The sequence below is a fragment of the Notolepis coatsorum genome (genome assembly GCF_963971535.1).
Source record: "Notolepis coatsorum genome assembly, chromosome: 2".
Classification (NCBI taxonomy): domain Eukaryota; kingdom Metazoa; phylum Chordata; class Actinopteri; order Aulopiformes; family Paralepididae; genus Notolepis; species Notolepis coatsorum.
The window spans coordinates 33,416,392-33,441,290 of NC_140166.1; positions in this window are offsets into that span (position 1 = coordinate 33,416,392).

Genomic DNA, 24,899 nt, shown 5'->3' on the forward strand with positions numbered 1-24,899 from the left:
AATATACGCTCCACGTTGGAGTTGGCGTACAACTCGTACATCCCCTTCTCTCGTTGGGACCCGAGCATCCATACCAGGGATTGTACTTTGACGGATAGGTCGTCCAGGGCTCGGTTGTCTTTAGCTTGGGGGAGACGTTCAATCTCACGTATCTCCTGAATGACATAGTCCCATGTACGTCCGTAGCGTGCGTCAAGGACAACCAGGGCATCAGAATAGGGAGTTTGTGAATTGGAGTATGCCAGCGCTATGTTGTGCACTCTAGTTACCTTGATGTGCTTAAGGAGGATGGCATACTTGTATGACTCGTCCTGTACTCCGGACATAATTGTCTCTAGGCACATACGCAGCTCGGTATACTGCGCTCGGTCTTCTCTTGTGAAGTCTGGGAATGTGGGTGTTCCAATGTAGGATGCCATGGATGGCTGTGACACTGACGCACGTGGGGGGAGAGGCCTCCTTGGCGAGTCTCCCCGTACGTGGGGTCGTTGGTTCGTGCTAGGCGGGAACCAGAGGCTGGGCCCCCATGCATTATTCCTCGGTGCTGTCTGTTGCTCGAACTCCCCACTGGGACGGGTTGGGGGTTCATAACGCAGCGTGTCGGGGCTGAGACCGGGGCTGCACTGTTCCTCCTGGTCTGAGATGGGGTCGTGCGGGTGGGCTTTCTGTCCTCCCTCGTCCTCCGTCAGGCTTTGTAGTCGCTCGGCTAGCTGCTCTGCGACGTAAGCAGGTTCTTCCCTTAGGCGGGGTCCCGTGTAGCTTTGTCGGGGAGGGGAAGGTGCCCTCGACCCGTGTCGTGATGATCTCCGGGAGCTCCGGGTGGAAGAGTGGGGAGTCACCCTCTGGAGTGCTTGCTCCATCATTTGTGCTTGTAGACGGTCTCGCTCCGCCTCGCGCTGCGCATTGGCGCGGTCTCGCTCTGCCTCGCGCTGTGCATTGGCTGCGTCGCGCTGTGCATCGCGCTGCACATTGGCTGCGTCACGCTGTGCATTGGCGCGGTCTCGCTCCATGTTTTCTTCAGCCTGGAGGCGCCTCTCTTCCAGTCTGATGGTCATCGTGGCGTCAGCCTGGAGGCGACTCTCTTCCAGTCTGAGATGTTCGCGTTCACTCTCTCGTTGCGCCTGGAGGCGTCTCTCTTCCACTCTGGAATGTTCACGCTCACTCTCTTGTTGCGCCTGGAGGCGGTCTCTTTCCGCTGAAGCGGTTATCGTGGCGATCAGGACTTGCGCTAGCCTCTGGTCGGCCTGGCTTGGGGATGACGCTGATGATGGTGATTTGGAGTTGGCAGGGCTTGGCGGTGACCTGGTCTCCTTACGCGCTCCGAGGTCCATCTCGGGGGCGCTGTACTTTGTCTTCTCCCGCGCTCCGAGGTCCATCTCGGGGGCGTGGTGCTCTTCGCTCTGGTGCGCTCCGAGGTCCATCTCGGGGGCGCATTCTTTACCTTCTTGCGCTCCGAGGTCCATCTCGGGGGCGCGTTCTTTACCTCCTTGCGCGCCGAGGTCCATCTCGGGGGCGCGGTGTTCTATGGGCATAGTCAAGTCATGTCCCGCTTGTCCCCCCCCCGTGAGCTAAGTCAGTTTCACTTAAACTAGCTTGGGTCTCTACCGGTGGGGTTGACAGGTCGATAAGGTTGGGCATACTTGAGCTACTAATGTTATCCTTGCTTAACGTCCTCGTAGATAAGCTAGGAGGTAAATCTACAGCGTAGTTCTCCAAGTGGGGAGGGGGCTGACGCTGGCGCCTAGGGCGCTCTAATGGGGGAGAGCCGATTGGAGAGTGTCCGCCGGTGGCCATATTATTACTAATATGATTATTATTACTGATACCCTCCGGCTCGAAGGACCAATTGTAGCTAAGGGGCTACACAACCCGGACTGTATTAAAGATTGTTTAGATTAAACCACTACTAAAGAATATTAATAGCCAGCCAGTATAGTTAGACAAAATGGCGGACACTCAATTGACGGCGCAGGGACAAGGATACCAAGTTTACAGTATTTTAATAGTCATAGCAACATACATATTAATTATCACGGTTCGCCTTTAATAATAGAATGTCAGGGTATCAAAGTCAGCGGTAATGAATAGTTCCTAGGTTACGGATACTCGACCGGAGCTCTGCAGGGAGTGAGAAGAAACGAGGCGATACTGGGAAAAGCAAATTGTAGCTGGAGACGATGGTTTCCCTCTGGAGCTCCAAGCTCCGGAGGAACTGTAGACCGGTCGGAAAATCCTGTCGTCGCTGGAAGGAAAGGGGTCTCGTACGGAACCGGTCCTTGTAATCCTAGCGCCCGATGGCAGGGTTAATAGCTATTAATCCAAAAGCCCGTTGGCATAGATGGTAGCTAGCTAGCTTCGTTTGTACTGGAAGCTAACCCGCAGACGGTCTCCAATGAGTAGTTATCCAAACGCCGCTGGGTTTAACTATACGTTTCTCCACGTTACTTCGCTTACACAAGTCACTATACTGCGCCAATAATGGCTCTACAATATTATAGTCGCATCTAAGTAGCCATTAGCTCACTGTAACGATACACTGCTTGTAGGTCTGTGTACAACTGTACCGGACGTATCACGCTCTCGCTCTGCTACTTCTCCTGTTATGTTACTGCCGCTGAAGCGGCTGCTTGCACCGTCTACAATATATACTCAGACTGATCCTATGGGGCTCAGCCGATTTACCTGTACCGAATCAATGCGCCTGCTCTGGTCTTGTCCGAACTTGTCTGAACATGTCTAGAACCATGTCTGGGGGGCTCGTCTCTGGCGCCTCCAATATCAAGGGTGGGACCCAATGAGGCGAGCGAAGAATACTATTATGCAAACAGATGGCGTTGGAGATATATCTTATATATATAAACAATATACAAGTTATACAAAATAATAAACGCAGACTTTCAGTGTTAATCTGGACCTTCAGAACAGGGACCTTAAGGCTTAACAGGTTAAGGTTCCTCCAGCTTGTTCTGAGCTTGTTCTGAGCTTGTTCTGAGCTTGGAAGGTCTGTCATTTCCTTTAATGCACCTGACACCTGACCTGGAACATCTTTCATCACACTTTAACGATACTCTTCCAATCACAGTTCAACCACTGTATAGCCATTAGTAACTATTTTAGCTTTTTATCAAACATTTTTATCTTGTGTTTTAGGTGATTTCCCCTGTTTTTATTGTGTCTTGTTTATTTTAACCGTTTACTCTACATCATTGTAAATGAGAGGCCACCTCAGTCGTTCAGAGTTTTAAATTAAAGTTTGATGATGATGGTCTGTTTTGTTTATAGAGATTACTGAGAGGCTAACAGGTCCCTGTGTAGCCGGTTCAACGCTGAACCTGCCACTACTTCAACCATGCCTTGAGTGGGAGTCGAACCCCGGGCGTCCGCACCGGGGCCAGCAACACAAACCGCTGCGCCAAGAAAGGAATTCCTCCCTAAGGGCTCAGTTTGGATGCCTCTGGGGAGTGAGTTTTACTTCCATGTACCGTAGTCACACTATCGCGGTACATATTCGTTACATTCACCCCCCCTAAACTCACACCACCCAAGGCATCCGGGTCTACAGCACCACTGTAGCCGGTTCAACGCTGAACCTGCCACTACTTCGACCATGCCTTGAGTGGGAGTCGAACCCCGGGCGTCCGCACTGGGGCCAGCAACACAAACCGCTGCGCCAAGAAAGGAATTCCTCCCTAAGCGCTCAATTTGGATGAAATAGGCATTGGTATCTGTTTATCTTTATCTTTAAGGCACAATTATGCTAGAATGGAATTATGGACCTTATCTGACCCACTCAAATGTTTGTTTGTTTGACAAGTCTGAACTTGTTACGTCTGCCTTTTGTTTTGATGCACCAGCTTCCTAGAATGATCTTCAACTCACACTAACTAACATTCTAAAACATTATCACAAACCTAATTCGTTCTAATTTTAATTTGATCTTTGTTGTTTTCTCTTTTTACTTGAGTCTTTGATAGTGTCCTGAAAATATAAAGTACAGAAAAGATCTGTCTATGTGGGTCTGTGTGTCAGTGAGGGTGTGTGTCTCTGTTCGGGGGTGTGAACAGGGGCCCCTCTTAGGTGCTAAAACACTGCATGGGGGCGTGAAGATTAGGGCACATGCAAACTCAACTATAGTCACATTTACAGTCATCATTCAAATACAAATGGTTTATATCTTTGTAACATGAAAGTTAGTGTACAACATTTTACTCATAGCATATTTTTTGTTCACACAATGGAAGGGGTCACATGAACACAATTTAAAACAGGTACTAGAATTAACGGATCAGATCCCAAATCCACTGTAACCTCAAGCCTACTCACAAAGGCTATGGTTAATAAAACGTTCTATTATTCTAACCTATATGGGCACTTGTACAATGGACATTCAATTCCATCCATTTAATTCACACAACATATATATCTGAGTTAAGGGGCTAGGGGTTAATGTTTATGAATGTAGCATAAAATCATTAGAATTGTTAACGTGTAGCAATAAAACACAAAGTAGGTTCATGAGAACATGCAGATTATTTATTAATTTCAGATTATTTGATTTGTTCCAAGACCAGATGACATTTGAAGGAAATTCAAGATATTATGTGAGATGTTTTTAAAAGGGGGAAGGAACTCATTTACTAGATTGAGTCAGACCGGGGTCTGAATGTGTCCAGGGCTAGGGGTGTCTGTCTGCTGACAGTTTGGGACACGGTGCTTACAGAGAAGCTGTAGTTATTATTTCTTATTTCGTAAAACTAATACAATGTTGACTGGAAAATGAGTCTTTGACAAGGTTAAGAGGTTACATGCCATAGAAAGACTCTAGTCTTGTTTACATCAGAGTCCCCCATTTTCAATTAATCAGGGCATACATGACATACTGATAGACATGAATGTTACATCCAGACATTTAGGACATACCAGATTACAAATACAGCACTGTTTGTGATAACTTGTAAGGGTCTGTCTGTCCAAGCTGTTCTAACTGTTTCAATAGGGTATTTCATCCATCTTTAATTAAGACTTATTTTTGGATATAGATCACCTCAAGGCCTGAATGTCCATACACTGTATCAATGCTAAGCCTACATTTTTAGGTCAAATACCCTTTTTAGCATGGTTCAGACCTCACCAACACATCTACCCCAGTGTATTACAAAATCTTTGTATCTAATGTAGACAATATACAATTATATAATTGTCACCTGAAAACATAATGCAGAAACTATGGTAAATGTACTTTGGTGCATGTAAAAACTTCATACAACTTCATACAGAATACTTTTATACAAAATGCTTCTATCTGCTACGCTTTCTGTTATTTTATGAAATAAAATAGTATACCATGTAAAATAGAAGTAAAAATAGAGGTCACAGTGTTCAGTATAGACATATGTACAATGTTCGATGCAGAATAGAAGTAACAGAGTTACCATACAATATACTATGCAATGTACTAATATACAATACTATATAGTGCAAAGCAGAAATGGGGTGAGGTACAATTTAGGTACAATTTACAGTAAGGTCTACAAAGGTATGGGGTGCATTGCAAATCCAATACCAATAAATATAAAGTGTCTTTAGGTGTTCTAAAATGTGGAGAATGGGTGCTGCAATGTGTTGCTTGTTTAAAGTGAATGTATGCGTATGGATGTGTGTGTTGTGAGTGCATTTGATGTTTGTTGTATAGTGTTATTGCTTGTTACGTGATAACACATAATCCTATTGAATTCTGAATTCTTTGTTTATAGGCTGAGGGTCAATGATACACTTGAAATAGACATCTAAAATCATGAAACAGGTCGATTTTTAGTAGATTGAATCATTAGACAGAAGGATACTGTTAATTTGTCAAGGGGTTGGCATATATCACCCCCATGACACATCCCTATTTTGTAAGACAAGCAGTTTGAGGTTGTAATTACAGTGATTAGACTCGTTTTCCTGTTTTCATTTTTATCAATCTACTTTTTGTGTATTTTTAGGTGTTTGGTTATGTTTTATCTGTCATTTGGACCAGATCTAGCTCGGGGGAAAAAGAGTCCATGAGCTCAATTGAATACCTGGTAAAAAAGTATACCAATTGTCATGCAAGAATGCAACTATATTATGGTACACACAAGTAAAACAGACTATTTGCAAACAGCATTGTTCTAAACAGTGTATTACAAATACAGTGTATTTGTATTTATATTTTAGCTAAATGTAAAAAAACATGAGAACATAATCCTAGTGAATTCTGAATTTGTTGTTTAAGGTTTGAGTGTCGTGGATACACATAAAATATAAGCATATCAAATCATGAAAATGGTCGATACACTTAAAATAGACATATCAACCTAGTTTTTAGCTGTTTACACATGAGGTAAAAAACAATACAAATGTATTTTTTAGAAGTTTAGTAATATCAAGCCCCAAATGTATTTTCTTTAACCTGTTCTAAGTTAAACAAATAGCACATTTCTGAATTACTTTGCAATGTCTATTTTTTTTTTAGTCCCCCAGAGTTTTATGCTCTCAATATTATGGATCTGCATTAAATCCTACAGTTACACACAGCATGAAATATTCAATCAACACAAAGATGATGGTTCTAAGGTAAATAAAATGTAATTCAGTCAACATAGTTAGTGTATAGTATGGCTAACATGTATGAAAGTTGTTGATACAATATTATAATTCATAATAATTTTGCAGAAAAAAGCTAAATACAGAGTATTACCGGCGAGGTTGTTTGATCTTTGTCCCGATGATTGAAGGAAATTCATTTTAAGAACCATTTAGTATGAAACATCTTAAAGCAAAGATGTATTTTATACATTATAACCATGAAAATAATGCAATGTTAGGTTTTACCGTGATTATAGTGTTCACAGATAGGAATGTATCCAGGAGGGGGTCCTTTATACATTAGTAACCCTGGACAGACTTGTGAAGTCAGAGATAGGAATGTATTATTCACATTCAATTATCCAAATGTACTCTGTTTGATTCATTGTATAGTGAATCCAGGGGTATAGTGGACCGATTATATTTTGTATGAAGCACCTTAAAACAATGAGGCATTTCATTTATAATATCAAAACATGTCTTATGTTCTATAAGATGTTCTTATATATCTACAAGTCTTATAGAATGATGTAAAAAGAGTTCTACTAATATATTTCACTTAAAAAACTTGTACAGAAAGATAAATATCCGACCCCCGGAGCCCTGTCGGAGTGTATACAGGTTCTGTACAGTATACCACATGCAAATCCCATATGGTCTAGCGGTAAGGATGCCCTGGTTTCAACAGGGAGGCGCGGGTTCGACTCCTGCTATGGGAAGTACACCTTTTTCTATACATAGCAAATGTGTTGGTATGTTTTATTGTAACTGTTGGACTGTTTGGTTGTTTTAGTGCAAGACGGTCAGCAACATTTAAGAAGGGTCTGAGATGCATTTAAGTCCTATTGATAGGTTTTTACATACCTTTGCAAGGATATGTATGACTGTGCCGCATTCATTTATTTTAAATTTGGTGGACTTTATGGTATTTATAGCTTATTCATGATTTAATGTGATACTTCTTATTGAATTGTTTAAAGAAGATGTGTATGACCCAAGGGGGCATTAATGTATTGTAGGACCTTACAAATATGATTTGATCCTAACAAATGGTATTGTTTACATAACAGTGTTGACATTTCGAAGTCTTAAAGGGATCACATTCACATAGCTGAACTTAAAAAAGTTAGAGAAAAGGTAGAAAGAAGCGCAGTTGTGTATATTATAAAACAATTTATTAAAGAATATTGCAGATCATGCTGTAACCTTTTTTATCAATAATATAAGCGTGCATAACATCAATAATGTGATTAATATCTAAAGTTTCTAAACACTTATGATTTTTCAGCTTAAAAGCCGTAACATCCACTATTACGGTGTATAAACATAACAGGTGTGCTCTGTTAAAATGACCATTCATATGATCTAAAATAGTAACTAAGCCGTTTTCAGATAGAAGACTTTCATCCTCTGAGAGTGTCTCTATCATATATTGCCAATTATTTAGCAAGCCTTTCTCTCTCACCAGCTTCAACATATTTTCAAAAAGCCTTAAGCGCAGGCTATTGACATTCCCGGTTACAGTGTACAAGTGGGCATCGTTGACTTTATTAGCTATAGCATGTTTTAAAAGCAATGCAAGATCATAGTTTATAGAGCTCATAATACAGCTGGTAGTCCTGCTGAAGAAATTACCCATTTCCTATGCTACGATCCTAATACTTTAAACAACAGCTGATACTTCAAAGTTTCTGTCAAAGACTGCGACTGTCAAAAAGATTGTCTAGGTGGATGTATTTCTGTATGGGGGTGGGGGCAAAGCTGTGACGGGTCTATATGACGCTATAGATGTGTAGGATAAAAACCTATATATTTAGAGAGTTCCCGAGAGTTCCCGTGTAACGGCCAAAATGGATTAATGTGCAGTGGATTTATGTGACCAGGGGGTGGCGCTTCTTTTATTTAAGCGTCAGGTAAACCTGTAGGAGGAGGAGTTTTGACCCGGAAAAGGGCAATGGTTTTTGACCGCACGCACGCACGACGCATGTCTCAGGTCGAAATGTTTGTAGGCAATTAGTTATTGTATTCATTATTATTTAATCAGTTTAAGGAACAAAAGCAAGGATATTCTGTTTGCACGGTGAAGCAAATAAATATCATTTTCCAAGTAAGCTGCCTGCATTGTGTCATTGGGACAAGGACTGTTTGGTATGAGACCAGGAATATAACGGCGCGTCAGCCAGTCTAACTACGGGATCAAGATTTCTCAGTAGCTCCGTATAAGATGGGAGCTCCTTTAATATACATACATACATACTTATTGTGGTTACAAGTTATCACTCTTTTTTTTTCAAACAACATCAACCTATTATTCACTTGCATACAAGTATTATTCTCAAAACATACAAGTAATCCTAACCAGCCAATGGCATGGTGAAAAATATACACCATCAATGCGTTTACCTGCTATTAACCTCAGGGCCATCACGGTCAAGCCAAAGCAGACCTCCTCTAAAGAAGTCCAACAAATAAAATTAGCTTTCCTAAATGTCAGATCACTGAATAATAAAACGTTCTTAGTAAATGATCTGATTAAAGAAAATAACTTAGATTGCATCTGCCTAGTTGAGACATGGCTAAATAATGACACAGCTACATCAATAATGATAGAAGCTTGTCCACCAGACTATAACTTTTTTCAAATACCCAGAAAAAATAAAAGGGGCGGAGGAGTTGCAGCAATCTTCTCCTCAAAACTCTTGTTTAGAATCACAGAACTAGGCGAGTTCATGTCAATGGAATATCTTGCCAATGAACTAAAAACAGAATCAACTATTATTGTCACAATATACCGCCCGCCTAGACACTCACCAGTATTTATACAGGAGCTCTCTGAACTGATCTCACTATGTGTTACCGGATATGATAAGGTGATCCTAAATGGAGACCTGAACATCCATTTTAATAAGAAAACAGACTCCAAAACTATGGAACAAAAAAATCTACTGGATAGCTTTGACCTAATACAGCATATAACAAATGCAACTCACCGGCTTGGGAATACACTAGACTTAGTTATAACAACAACTGGGCTAAGCATAACAAATATCTCAATAACTGAATTACCTCTCTCCGACCATCACTGTATATTTTTTGATACTCAAATAACCCTTACTAAAACAAAAAAAGAAATCATAGTTAAAAAGAGGCTCCTAAACGACAAAGCTGAATCAAAGTTCATTGATCTTATCAGACTACATGAACCTGCACACAATCATGACAGCTCTCTAAATGAAATGGTAGAAAATCTCAATGATGCAATGTCATCTATATTAAATTCTGTCGCCCCATTAAATACGAAAAAAAGAAAACTAGAGCCTCGCCCTGGTTAAACTATAATACGGTCAACGAAGAAAAAAGGAAATGTCGTGCAGCGGAGCGAAAATGGAGAAAAACAAAAAACACCATATGCTGTGATATATACAAAGATGCTTTAACTGCTTATAATAAAACCATCCGCTTAGCAAGGAAAGATTACTTCTCTAAAATCATTACAGAAAATGCTGGAAACTCCAGAATCCTCTTTTCCACTATTAATGTACTACTCAACACTGCCCCTACACCTCCTCAGTCATCAACGGTTAAGTGTGAAGAACTTGCACTATTCTTTAACAACAAAATAACCTTGATCAGGGCCAGCATTACTCATGATGGAAATAAAGTTGATTGCGGCAAACCGTGCAATGTAACCATGAGAAGTTTCACATGCATCACATTAGATGTACTCTGCAAAACTGTCTCAGAATGTAACTCCTCCACCTCAGACATTGACCCTATATCTACAGCTTTCTTCAAACGGGTATTTAATAGTGTTTCATGCCCTGTGCTAGATATCATAAACACTTCCCTTAGGACTGGTATTTTCCCGGATGCCTTTAAAACAGCAGTTGTAAAGCCATTACTAAAAAAACCTAACTTGGATAGTAATGAAATGGCAAATTATCGTCCAATATCCAACCTACCATTCATTAGTAAAGTACTTGAAAAGATAGTTTCAGTTCAAATAAATTCCTTTCTTGAAGAAAACAACATCTTAGAAGAATTTCAGCCAGGATTCAGAAAATATCATAGCACTGAAACTGCCCTCACCAAAATAATCAGTGACCTCAGACTAAACTCTGACGAGAATAAGATCTCCATCCTTATCCTGTTAGATCTCAGTGCAGCATTTGATACAATCGATCACGATATTCTAATCGATCGTCTTGAAAACCATGTCGGTTTCTCAGACCATGTGCTAGGCTGGTTTAAAACATACATCAGAGGGAGGAAATTCTATGTTAAACTAGGAGATCACATGTCTGATATATACGACAACAACTATGGAGTTGCACAAGGGAGTTGCTTAGGTCCTTTACTCTTCTCCCTTTACATGTTACCGCTGGGTGATATCATCAGAGAACATAATGTAGATTTCCATAGCTATGCGGATGATACACAACTGTACATATCTGCTGAACCAAATGATACAGCGATTAGCTCCATTACAGACTGCTTACTGGCAATAAATAAATGGATGAGTAAGAACTTCCTGAAACTAAACGAGAACAAAACTGAAATTCTAATTATCGGCTCCAAAACTAAAAAAGAAACATTAATAAAGAACCTGGGGGGACTAACCCCTTGGATCAAATCTGAGGTCACTAGTCTTGGGGTTGTCATAGATTCAGAACTGAACTTCAATTCTCATATTAGCAAAGTGACGAAAACATCGTTCTTCCATCTCAGAAATATAGCAAAAGTACAACCATTTATTAATCAGAACAATGCTGAGAAGCTAATTCATGCATTCATATCTAGCCGGTTAGACTACTGTAATGCACTTTTCACAGGTCTCCCTAAGAAAACCACAGAGAGGCTTCAGCTAATCCAAAACTCTGCAGCCCGACTGCTAACTAGAACCAAAAGGAGAGAGCACATTAGTCCAGTCTTAGCCGCTTTACACTGGCTTCCTGTAACATTTAGAATAGACTTTAAGGTCCTTCTCCTTACATACAAAGCTCTAAATGGACAGGGACCTAGCTACATCGCCAACACTCTAATAAATTACACACCAGCAAGAACACTGCGATCATCAGCTGCTGGACTACTAGAGGCTCCCAGAAGCAGTCAAAAGAGGATCGGTAATGCAGCCTTTATCAACTATGCCCCAAAACTATGGAACAAACTACCCCAAAACATCAGGGAAGCCAACTCGCTAGACATCTTTAAAAGACAGCTTAAAACCTATCTCTTTGCTCAGGCATTTCACTGATAGATATCTGCTACCACCTAGTGGCAAGAGGAAACATCAGGGATATCCTGACACAACTTGTATTTATTCTTACCCTGCCTACTCTTTTACACTGCCTATCAAATTCATGTGTCGGTTATTGCACTTTTTACTTCTTACTGATGACTATTTTTAAACTGAATCATTTTAAACTATTCTTATTATTTGCTATGCTCGCTCATGCCTGTATTTTTTATGTCCGTCGGTTATTGCACTTTTTAATTACTGAATAGAGAGCCTATTAGGATGCTAGATCCTAATGTGAAACACTATGCTTATGGCAGATCAATCAGCATGGATTGTCTGTAAACTTTAATACATGGCAGTTTGGTTTGTTAGAACAGACTGTAATCTTATGCTTATGGCAGATCAATCAGCATGGATTGTCTGTAAACTTTAATACATGGCAGTTTGGTTTGTTAGAACAGACTGTAATCTTCACTTGCTTATGGCAGATCAATCAGCATGGATTGTCTGTAAACTTTCACTTGCTTATGGCAGATCAATCAGCATGGATTGTCTGTAAACTTTATGCATTGTTGTCACTTGCCATATCTTACTATGCTCGCTCATGCCTGTATTTTTTATGTCCGTTCTATTTTATAATTTTTATTTTATTTTATTTTATTTTTATTTTATTTTACTATTTTTAAACTGAATCATTTTAAACTATTTTTACTATTTGTGTTACTGAAAACTGTAAGCGGAGAGCCTATTGGGATGCTAGATCCTAATGTGAAACACTGTGATTCTACCTGTCTATCTTTTTATGCTCGCTTATGCCTGTATTTTTTACTGTTGTGAAGCACTTTGAACTGCAACCTCTGTATGAAAAGTGCTATACAAATAAAGTTATTATTATTATTATTTGTATTTTCTTTTATTTAGACTTTTGCTTAAACACACTCTTCCATATGAAACTATAAAATATAGACACATTACATTTGTAATTTTCTGAACACAATTATCTAAAGATTGTGACATTGTATTTTACATTTGGCATTTGGAATACACAAAATGTATTTTATTCTTAATTCTGTAACTTAGACCACATACACACACAGACACATACACGCACACCCACACCTTGGGGGCCGTTTTTTTCTGCAGAAAGGAGAAGTCGGAGGGTCATAAATCTGTTTTGACAGGAGCTGAATACACTAGTTTTGAACCATCCCATTAGCCCTCGTTAAACACCCGCCTCCTATGACAGCTAAGGGGGATGTCACTTCAGAGAACCAACAGTTTGACAGAGAGGGAGAGATATTCAGTCTACTGAGTGGAGACACACACAGCATGGGGAGAATTCTTTCTACACACCAACAGCAAACAGACAGAAGATACACTTATTCTCAAGATACACTCACCACTTGTAAGAAATGCACTTTCTGAAGAATAATACATTTGACATTTAGCATTTGGAATATTTTATTCTTAATTCTGTAACTTAAACCACACACATTTATTCTTAAGATATACACACAATCTTAAAACCATGGAATACACTAATACATATTGTGAAATGTTTAATCTGAAAACCTAGGAATACACATATTGTGAAAACCTTGGAATACACAAATACAATCTGAAAAAAAAAACACATTTATTTTTAAGACTTTTGGAATACACAAAATACATATTGTGAAGAAACACTAATACATATTGTGAAGATATTGTATTTTTCTTAAGACTTTTGGAATACAGAAATACATATTGTGAAATGTTTAATCCTTGGAATACACACAATCTAAAAAAAACGTTTTGAATCTTTTATTTCTGACAATAAAAAAAAAACGTATTTTTTGAATATTTTATTTTGAAGAACTTTTATTTTGAAAAAATTCTGAAAATTCCTCCCCTTCCGTAACCAGATCTCCCTCCCCTTCCGAAACCGGATGTCCCTCCCCTTCCGAAACCGGATGTCCCGCCTCCTTGAATCCTCGACCAATCAGAGAAGCCCTAAGGGGTCATAAATCATCTCAAAAAGGGGGCGTGGCTACAATCCATCACACTTTGCTATATGCCCTTATAAGGTATGACATACCCCTAAGTCCCGCCCCCTTAAACCCCTCGACCAATTAAAAAGGGGGCGTGGCTACAACCAATCAAACTAAAATGGGCGTGTTTTGCATAATGTGACAGGATGCCAATCCTTAATCTCTCTCTGAGTGCGGTCTCCATGTGTGAGTTACCCATGTGTCTGTCATAGTAGCACGTCATGGGATAGAAAACAATTTAAAATATACTTTTATATATAATAAATAATCATTTAAATTTGAATGGCACATCATCTTTATACAACAATCGTCTTCATATGCCCGTCAGAGCTGAAAGAGCACAGAGCTCTCAGTTCATAAACTGGAACATTTAATTCCGCAGCATTCTTGCTTTGAGACATATAGGGCCTAGTCAACCTTGATAAATATTAAATGTTTCTATTTTTATTTTAATATTATAAGTTCCTTATCTTCATTGGGGAAATTCTGGGAGTGTTGCATATTTGGATTTCATATGTGGTTTTTGTTCTGGATCTATTGTGATGTTTCTTCTTGACTTGTACAAGAAGACTTGTAAAGCCCATGGGGGCAATTCCATGTGATCTCGGGCTCTAGAAATCAATTAGATTTGATTGTATTTAAAAGTATTACCCCAGAATCCTGCCGGCTGGTATTAATTAGTTGATGAAATGCTTGGGGACATGTGGAACAAATTTCTCCTATATCCCCCCCCCCCCCACACACACACACACAAACACAACACAAACACTCGGACGGACTCTCCCTACTCCTTCATTCCTTTGTCTGATTAAGACACTGGCCCCACATCTCCCACCCTCGGAGGGCCAAAGACCCCACCCCCTACAGCCCCCGCCCCCGCCCCTGAGTACAAGACCCCCCCCGTCCCCCGTCAGACAGGCGGTACCCTCCTCTCAGCTAGGCTTATTGATCTCTTTAATTGTTTTTGATTTATCTGTCTTGTTAATACATTTATATTGATCATGAAGATCTGTCCGTGTGCATAATTAATTGACCAGGTTCCACCACAGCTCTGCCCCCTCCCTCCCTCCCTCCCTCCCTCCCTCCCTCCCTCCCTCCCTCCCTCCTCTCCCTCCTCTCCCTCCCCTCCCTCCCTCCCCTCCTCTGGATGTGAGACATGATGAGACACTGGGCAGTAAATACACTCTGGCTATAGCAACTCAAAAAACGCTTGTCTGAAACATAATGAAGCAACATCTTAAGCCTCCCAGTTACCAGGGCGGAGTGTTCCTCGTCTCTATCTGAGCAGCATGTTGTCTCAGGCAGCCTAATGTCAACTCAGCTGTTCATCAGCCTCTCCTAATCCCCCCCGTCCTCCTTAATTTCTCCGCAAGGCAGCTGGAATCAGCCGAAGGACCACGGCAGGGCTGGAGGCAGGCAGATGCTGCAGGTGGCAGAGACACACAGTGATGAGGCGTACTCAGTGCAGATTAATATGACTGGCAGACACGCAGGACAGGTGCAGAAAAACATTAAATCGCGGCGTTACCTTATTCCATGGCACGGCTCCTGAAAATGACAAGTGAAATTGTTAACTGTTTTACTGCCACGCTGTTTTTCCATCTGTACTCCCTGGTGCCAGCGTTTTTTGACAATTTTCACGATGTTTGCAGACTAGGGGTGTAACGGTATGTGTATCCGTCCCATGACTTCACTGTATGGATGTCACAGTTCGGTACATCCATACGACGAATACGTCTCATACAACACTAGGTGAAACTAGGGTTGCACATTTTACAAATGTATGCTCAATGGCTTTACTTTACTTTACACTGGCTTACTAACAGTCTTAACACAGAAGGTCATTCATTTAACGTTGCATATCAAGCTTGTATTGCCACATTTAGATGATGAATAAAACGTTGAAGCTTGTAAAGGCATGAACAAGCCGACAGAACAAATGAACGCGCACTCTGCACTCTGTTTCTCCCCTCCTCCCCTCCCCTTACTACAGGTGTCACTGAAACAAAACCAACCATAAATGATACAGTATGTTTGTAACACAGCATATACAATAGGCTGAAAATGTTCACAGTTTTCTTGTTTGCCTAATAATGTTAACCAATGGAAAGACACACACACGCACACACACACCAACTTTCTTCCACGCTACTTTCCAGCTGATCCGGGGGGGGGGGGGGACACACAAACATACTTTTGCTGATCTGGACTGGTCCTTTGAGCTCCTCTCCAGTCGAGCTGCTACGGTGTTTAAATCCAAAATATTGATAAATCCTCTCATTGTTGTGTAACATGGCATCTCTTCTCTAGTCTTTCTCTGCATCACGTGAAGTAAAATTTACTCTAGAAGTGAAAGTGAAACTATACAACGGTGGGGAGCAGTAGCTGTAGGCAATTAATTTACTCAAGTGGATTCCTGAACACAGAATGACACCGTTATCACTGACTGACTACCGCAGCAAGCCTAGGTGGAACTAAGTATAACGTAATAAAAAATAATTATATATAAATATTATTATTATAATAATTATTATAAATATATAATAATCATAAATATTGTTTTCCTGTTGTACCGAACTCGTACCGAACCGTGACACCAAAACCGAGGTACGTACCGAACCGTGGCTTTCGTGTACCGTTACACCCCTATTGCAGACCCATCGTATATTCTATATTATAGCTATGGAGACAATAGTATGGCTCATTTGAAAGGAACGCGAGATATGACGTGTTTTGTGCGCATATGCGCATTTCATGCAGGTTGCTCGTCTGCCACCTATATTCTTTCCAGGTCAAAGGTAACATGACCATAGTAGAATGATTCTCAAACCATGGGGGGGGGGGGCCCTTCGCGGAATCGTTTCGCGGAATAGTTTTCTGACGCTGGGATCATTACAAAGGCATGTTTTATGATGGGGTTCGGTAAAATAGACGTTACCTTTGTCAGCAGGTCCACCAAAACCCTGTCCACTCTTGCTCCGAAGTGTCTTGGGTCAGAACAATAAATAACGTTAGTTGGCCCTGGCAGCGCCCAACAGATAACGTTATCGTTACATCCAAACAGCCTGTTTGAAAATACTAGAATCGAACATAGTCTGGTGAAAACGCACCTTATGCTATGGATGGATCCTCACCGTTTGTCCTCTTTATAATAATCTCCAATAGTTCGCTCGTCTAGGCGATCGCCATTGCCGAACGTTAGTTGGCCCTAGTCTGGAGTGCTCTCAACTCTGTCGGCGACTACCGCGGAGCGGTGACCAGATGTTACATGCTCGGCCGGTTTGACTATAGTATTTTTATGATTTACCAGAAGTGCTGAGTCCAATGTAGTCTGGTGAAAACGCACCTTATCATCCATAAGTGTGATAGTTTTGTCCTCTTCATAATAATCTCCAATGCATAGACAGTTTGCAGGCTAGTGGCTACGACTCCCCCTTCCCCACAGTAAACTAGCCCATTTCAAAAGGAAGGTGATACTGCCACCTATCGGGATTCGATTGTCATTTCAATTCCAATTCACACAGAGTTCACACAAGAAGGTCCGGCGGACTGTTTAGAATAATAATAATAAAAAAATTATTAAAAACTAGTATTTACGTTTACGGTTGGCTTTGAAAAACAAGTATACTCGTTTTTGGCATTCAATGAGTTAGGACCTATCTCAAAGCCTGCCCCCTGTTCTTGATCCTCCTATCACAACTGTTGCTTCTTCCCAGGGAAACAACAATTGTGATTGGAGGATCAAGAAAAGAGGACAGGGCTTGAGATAGGTCAACGGCTTATCAATATCCCCATTTTGTCTTACTTGGACTGTAGTGTTGCGTAGCCATTCCTCTCTCCACACTACGTTAGCACTGTGCCAGTGCTGGAGAGAGGTCTGGCTGAACCTATTATCATTTCGGTATAGGGGGGAAAAACACTTGTATTCCTTTAAAGGGGAACTATTTTACTATTTCTTTCACTATTTGGGCACTTTTACACAATTCCTGTGAGTCTATGGAACACCTCTGTAATATATATATTTTTTTTATTCATTGTTTTGTATTTCTAATCAAGTCCTCAAAAACAGCATTTTTCTACCTCAAGATCTCGAGCTGTTTTGAGCTGATGTGGACTGGGGTGCAGGTGCAGGTGCCTGAGGAGCCACATTAACATGCAGCGGTGACTATATGACATCACATATAGGCACATTTTCAAACGACTCAGTTCAGTGAGGGTGAATATTGTGAGAGGAGAATTGGAAGAATGCGCCAATATGAGAATTTTGAGACATAGATCATATTAATATAAGTTCACATAGCTAGGAAACAATGCTAAACACTCAAAAAGGCCATTTATAAGATAGTTCCCCTTTAAACCAATCACAATCCTCCTGGGCATTGCTAAGCAGCGACGGTGCCCTTGCTAAATATATACATACATTTATATATAAAAAAAGAATTCCCCCTATAATATATAATGATATAATGATAATATATATATACTATAGCGTATATATTCAAATATATTCAAATAATTCATATTATGGTTGTCGATCTGAACATGAATCTGTATTAATTCCTGAAAATCTGGCTATTCTGACAGCAGTGATATAACACATCACTGACGTTATTTTTTTGGTTAAATGATTACAGCTCTCATGAATGTATGAGTGAAATGCCCGTCTAGAATGCACTTGCTCTGTCACCAGTGTTAGAAAGTACAGAAAGTGTGATGTTCCAGAGATTTCAGGGAGAGCTGTGGAGACGAGGTGGGTATACGAGTACACTAATCCAATTACAGCTATTCTATTACATTGAATGACAAAATTACAATTTAATAAGGCATTACCAGGGGAGGGAGGGGGTCATAGTGCAGCTGTGTTTCCATGGCTACAGCTGGGGGAGGGGTGTGCGTGGGTTTGACAATATAACTGAAATGCAGACAGGAACACTGGAACACCCACCCACACACACGCACACGCACACCCTCACACACACACACACACAACACACACACACACACACACAGGCACAAACACACACACGCACAGCCACCCACCCACCCACACACACACACACACGCACATCCACACCCACACGCACACACACAAACACACACATGACAGTATCTATAGGTGTAAAAGTCACATCTCTCCCAGGAAGCAAGCTATTGTCAGCCAGAGAAGATAAGAGGGAATCAGTCAAAACGGTGAGCTTGTAGAGTGCATGAATTATGCTATGAGACTCTTCACGACAGATAATAAATAAACATACATATCGGGATTTAAGATAAATTGGCCGAAGTCGGCTTTCCTTCCACTTAACACCCCTGCAAAAAAAGATATAACCCTCCCAGGAGAGATACCTATGGTAAAACATTTTAGATGCTTGGGAGTGGAAATATTTCCCACCATAAGACAAACGGTGAAGCACAATTACACAAAAATCCAAAACAAAATCAAAGACGACCTTGATAGGTGGGCAAAACTTAAAAACTCAGTACAAGCACGGATATCAATAGTTAAGATGGATGTACTACCTAGAATCAACTTCTTCAGTTCAATGCTACCTGTTACAAAGGGTCAGATTAAACCGAATATATATATTTATTGCTTGAGATCCCAAGTATACTATTTGTATATCGTTTGATATCCCTTGTATATTCTTTGTACATATACACGGAATATCCCTTTACCTGGTACAGGACAGACCATAATATTCGTTCTCCTATTGGAAGCGATCCCCTAGGCGCCACGGCCATACCCCCCAATGTCTAGTTCAAAGCCACCACCAAGGCTTGTCTCAACATGCCCAGGTTTGCGCAAGAATACGAGACAGAAATAAGGCTGGTACTAGATTATTCACCGTACGTATAAATACGTTGCAAGTGGATACAGCAGTTAGTTAACCTAGAAACGTGTTACCCTCAAACGTTAAAGCCTTCATCACGAGTCAACGACCAAGTGAAGTGAGCAACCGTGCATCTAAATAGAGCACTTATAACCGCGTGCGAATAGGACAGTAAAAGTGTCAGAGCTTAGTGGAATAACGTCAAGTTCGACCTAGTTAATGTGAAGTACCGCGCACCGGAGAATCTACACCGGTGAATGCAGAGCCCCTTTCGGCTGGATTATTGCTTTGGTCCTGTGGCTGTTGGAGCGGAGGAGAATCGTCTACACCCACTACTGTGTGGGATTTACCCGTGAGGAGCATCACTCGAGCCCGTCTCTAGGAGAGGCTGGCTGGCTTTCACCTATGCTGTCGCGCATACTTGGATTACAGCTGCTGCTTTCGTCTGCCGATCAAGGGAGTAATGTACCGCCTCCCGTAGCTGGAGCTTATTGATTCCCCGTTGATCCAGAGTTTGCATTCGAACATTCCTCTCCCCTGCTGGCCTACAACCGGAGGGACCCTACTAGTATCTCCCGCTGCCCTACTAGTGTACCATAGATATAATTCCTATGATACAGGTGGTATTCATTATCTCCTGCGTAATATTCTAATGGACTTACGCTCTTGACCTATTCATGCACATTCTTCGCCTTACAAGCGCGACTCTAATTCTCAAGTAATGTAAGATAATCTTCGTGCTGCTAATAAATATTATTCTAACCGAGATTTGTTGTGGAACCGTGTCATTGTGGAGGTGTTCATCTCATATACCTGTGTACTGTATGGCCAGTAGTAATGTACATAAAGCAGTAGTGGTTTAATGATACCATACTTATTAATACAGTCAGGGAATTGTACCCCTCAGTTACACTACCGTTACCCCCTCCAGAGGGTTACTGGAAAAGATTACACTCCTCCACATACAAATTTATTTGGAATAACAAACCACCACGTATAAAAAGATCCACCGCACAGAGAAATAAAGCAGAAATAAAGCAGGTGGCATGGCATTTCCAGATTTTTTCCACTATTTTAAGGCGTACACATTAAGACCATTGACAACATGGTTTGATCCCCAAGCATTAGTATCCTGGAGAAAATTAGAAGAAAACATAGTAGCCCCACATAGACTGAAGGACATAGCATACACTAAACTACCAATCAAGCATTGTGAACGGAAATTTGGCCCCATAATTACTCATGCGATCCGGATATGGCGTGAAACACAAAAAAAATATCCTAACCCACATAAATGGCACAATCATACTCCCTTATTCAATAATAATGCACTCTTGATTGGAAAACGACCTATAAGATTCCCTATATGGGAAAAGCAAGGCATACACTCATTAGGGGATGTTTTTAACAAACAGGGTTTCTGTAGTTATGAAGAAATACAGAAGAAATGTAATCTCACCAAGTCCACACATCTTTTTTACTTACAGTTATTGTTATGTTTGAAGACTCAAGGTGTTCCATTAACGAAACCAATTGAACACCACAGATACCACAAATTCTTCTATGAAAGAGAGACATCAAGAGGTTTTGTTTCAGATTTTTATCATCAATTACTAACGTCCTCATATGAAACCCTCCACCTAGACTCCGTCTGGAGGAGGGATATACCAGACCTGGAAAGTGATTTTGATTGGCAAGAAGCCTGGGCAAATGTTCGACTCACATCAAGGAACCCGGACCATCAACAAATCAATCTTAACTATATTCACAGGACATACTTGACTCCTATAAGACTGAAAAAAATGGGTCTTATACAAGACTCCAAATGCTCTTTATGTACAAATGGGGACAAGGGGACGTGTATGCACATGTACTGGGACTGCCCACCAGTTAAGATATTCTGGAAAGAGGTGACCCAGCAATTATCAAATCTCGTAACTTGGAATATACCTGTACACCCCTCTGTATTACTGCTGAATGATATTTTTGAGTGTGCAGTACATCCACAGCTAAAGAGATTGGTTTTATCGGGTATCACAGTGGCTAAAAAGCTGATGGTTCCAAAAGCATCACGATGGTTCCAACCGGAAAAAATGTGCCGAAAGGTCTGGATTATTACATATCTCGATGTGATCTATCAAGAAATATCTACAGCAAGAATTTTGGGTCTCAATGAATCCAAAATGACATTGTGGTTAGAAGTGGTGGAGAAAATAAAAGCTAGCATATAATGGTAATGTCTGGTTAGGAGCGAGGGAAAATGGATGGATTATCCAATGGGGGGTCCGGGAGGGGGGGGTTCGAGCTGGAGCATATGTGTGTAGGTTTTTAGATAACAGGTATTAAGGGTATATCCTATATATGACAATTAACTAAAATGTGATTTCATTGGATGTGCACTGTCAACTAATGCTTGTGTATCTTATCGTGTGTTGTCATGTTTGTTTATGTGTTTGTTTAAAAAATAATAAAAAAATAAAATACAAAAAACATGGAGAATCACAACAAAACATGTCCCGTCATCGTCATAGTACCGTCCGAAGGTAAGTCAAATGCATAATATCTCAATGTTGAAAAATCAACGGTATTCCCCTTCAAGTTTAGAAATGAATTGATATGGTTAATTTTCCAGATGTTTATACAAGCCGAGGGGCAGACCAAAGCCAAAACGGCCTCATTGTTTACAAACAGTGAAAGCGTTTATAGAATAAAATGGAAATTCTTCTGACAGAAGAGCAATTAATAAACATACTAATTTAGACAATTTTTCATTTTGACATGATCTTGGGAAGAAAAAATAGTCCAATATTTATGCTTAATAGATTAAATTGTGTGGAAAACAACATTCATTAATTAAAATTTATCACAAAGCGGTTTCACGGGAGAGTGTTTGGAAACATGCACAGCTTGATCTCTGTTATGAGCTGTCAAATGAGAAAGAACGAAACATGTTGAAGGGATGCGTTGAAATCTTTAGGGATGCCTTCTAGTGAAGGGAAGCTCTTTTCAAAGACTCTGCTCTTTTGGCTCGACTCTCTTAGAAGAGCTCTTAGGCTCCCAAATGGCTCTTTTTATCCATTTCTTTGTTACAAAAATAAAGACAGTTACTATTATTTAACATTTTAATCAAACCTTTAATGAACAACTGAACACAGAACCACAGCATATTTTAATTTAGCAAGTTCTGCACTCAGCTTTGCAGTCTCCAATATTGTTGAAATGCAGCCAGATGCTGCTTCTTTTTCTATATGTTCGCTAATTTCTTAACTTTTTCCCGACTCTCTTATTTAAATCTGGCTCCCTGTCTCTCTCTGTCGCTGTGTGTGTGTGTGTGTGTGCGTGCGTGCGTGTGTGTGTGTGTGCGTGTGTGTGTGTGTGTCCACACGTACACACTCACTTTAACTCAATCAGCGCCAGGGGGCGCTAGAGCGCCATCGCTTTAATCAATGTGGAGACTGCGACATTTGCGAGTGCTTAAAATATATCTTATATTATAGCTATGGGTCTAATAGACCCGTCGATTCTCAGTGAGTTGCTTCCAGTCAACATGCACAAAACAGATTGTTTTTTCATCCGTACATTTCCGTTTTACCGTTTCGAATATGAGTATAGTTTTGGTGATTCTTAGGTCGCTTTCACATATAGTTTTGGTGGACTCGGTGCGGTTCTGGGGGTGAAGTTGCAACATTGTTGCATTCTTCATTTGGTTCGCCTGCGTTCACACAGATATCTGTGAGGCGGACCGAGACCTTCTGAACAATGTCACGCGGTCGAAAAGGGTGTGTTAGGATTTGTTAGGGATTTCCTATCCCTCGTGAATTCTTAATTGATATAGTTGTGGACCAGTCGGCCGAAAGCGGAACACAGAGTATTTCAGGAGCTTTTATTCATCAGAGAAGAAGACAGTTACCCCGCGCGGGCACATCACCAGTAGAAGAAGGAGGCAGAATGTCCATATTACATGTCATTTTATACATACAGAGAGGAGGGGAGGAGTGTGTGTGTGTGTGTGTGTGTGAGTGTGAGTGTGTGTGTGTGTGTGTGTGTGTGTGTGTGTGTGTGTGTGTGTGTGTACTTGGTCAGAAGAAGGGGGGCTAATTGGTTCCAGATGGAGAAACCCCTAGTCTCTGAATAACATCTCCATAAATCAAAGGCGTGACAGCTTGTGCGCGTGTGTACGTGAGTGCGTGTGCGTGTGCACGTGAGTGTGTGCATGTGCGCGTGCATGTGTGTGTGTGTGCACGTGAGATGTACAGGGGGCCCTGTGTAGAAGGAGCCTTCAGCCAGAGGTCATCAGGTCACGCCACATGCACAAAGGGAGACACAGAGAGAGCAGGGTGCAGCCTACAGCCTAAGCACAGATATAAGATATTACCAGGCATCAATGAACTAATCTATCAATTCCCCCTTTTGACGTTAAATTAAAGCGTCAACACAACAGTTCATTGATCTGTATCCGTCGATTGTCACCTCATTACATGCATCACATCCAATACCAGACGGGATAATCAACATCAAGAGAGGAGAGAGAGACTTAGAGGGAGGGGGGGAGGAGCGGGAGAGAGAGAAAGAGAGAAACACAATTCTGGCAACTTAAAGCCCAACCTCCAGGTTAAACCCTACTGATCAATTATGGGTAGTTTACATCATTAGTATATAATTTCATTATTTATTTTTTTCCATTTGACACCGGAAATGCCACTCTGAAAGAGTTTAAAAGGTCCATGCACGAATAACATGCACGCGCGAATCAAAAAAGCGTATCAAACGCCGACGTCACTACAGGTGCATATTAATGAGCCGAATCTAAAAGCTAGCACGGCCGTGACGTCACTTCAGGAAATGCCTTGCCCGTCCGGGTCATAGTACTAGTTCAATGGTGGCCCACTCGGTGCATCACAGTTAGCCTATATAGCTCCGCCGTCCCTGCCTATGGTCCCTGCTGCCTACAGTCGGGACCACTACACTGACGTTAGCCTATGGTTCTCTCCTCTTTGTGTGCCCCCGTCCTCGCGGGTGTCCTGCGGAGGAGCTTGTGGACACGACAACAGCGGCGGCCGTTGTTAGCTCATAGCTATCGTGTACCACTAGCCTTTACGGGCTCGCACACCCTACAGGCTGCCACCATTGTCGCCGTTGTCGCGTCCATGGGCCCCCCGGCAGGGTACCCGTGGGGACGGGGTGTAC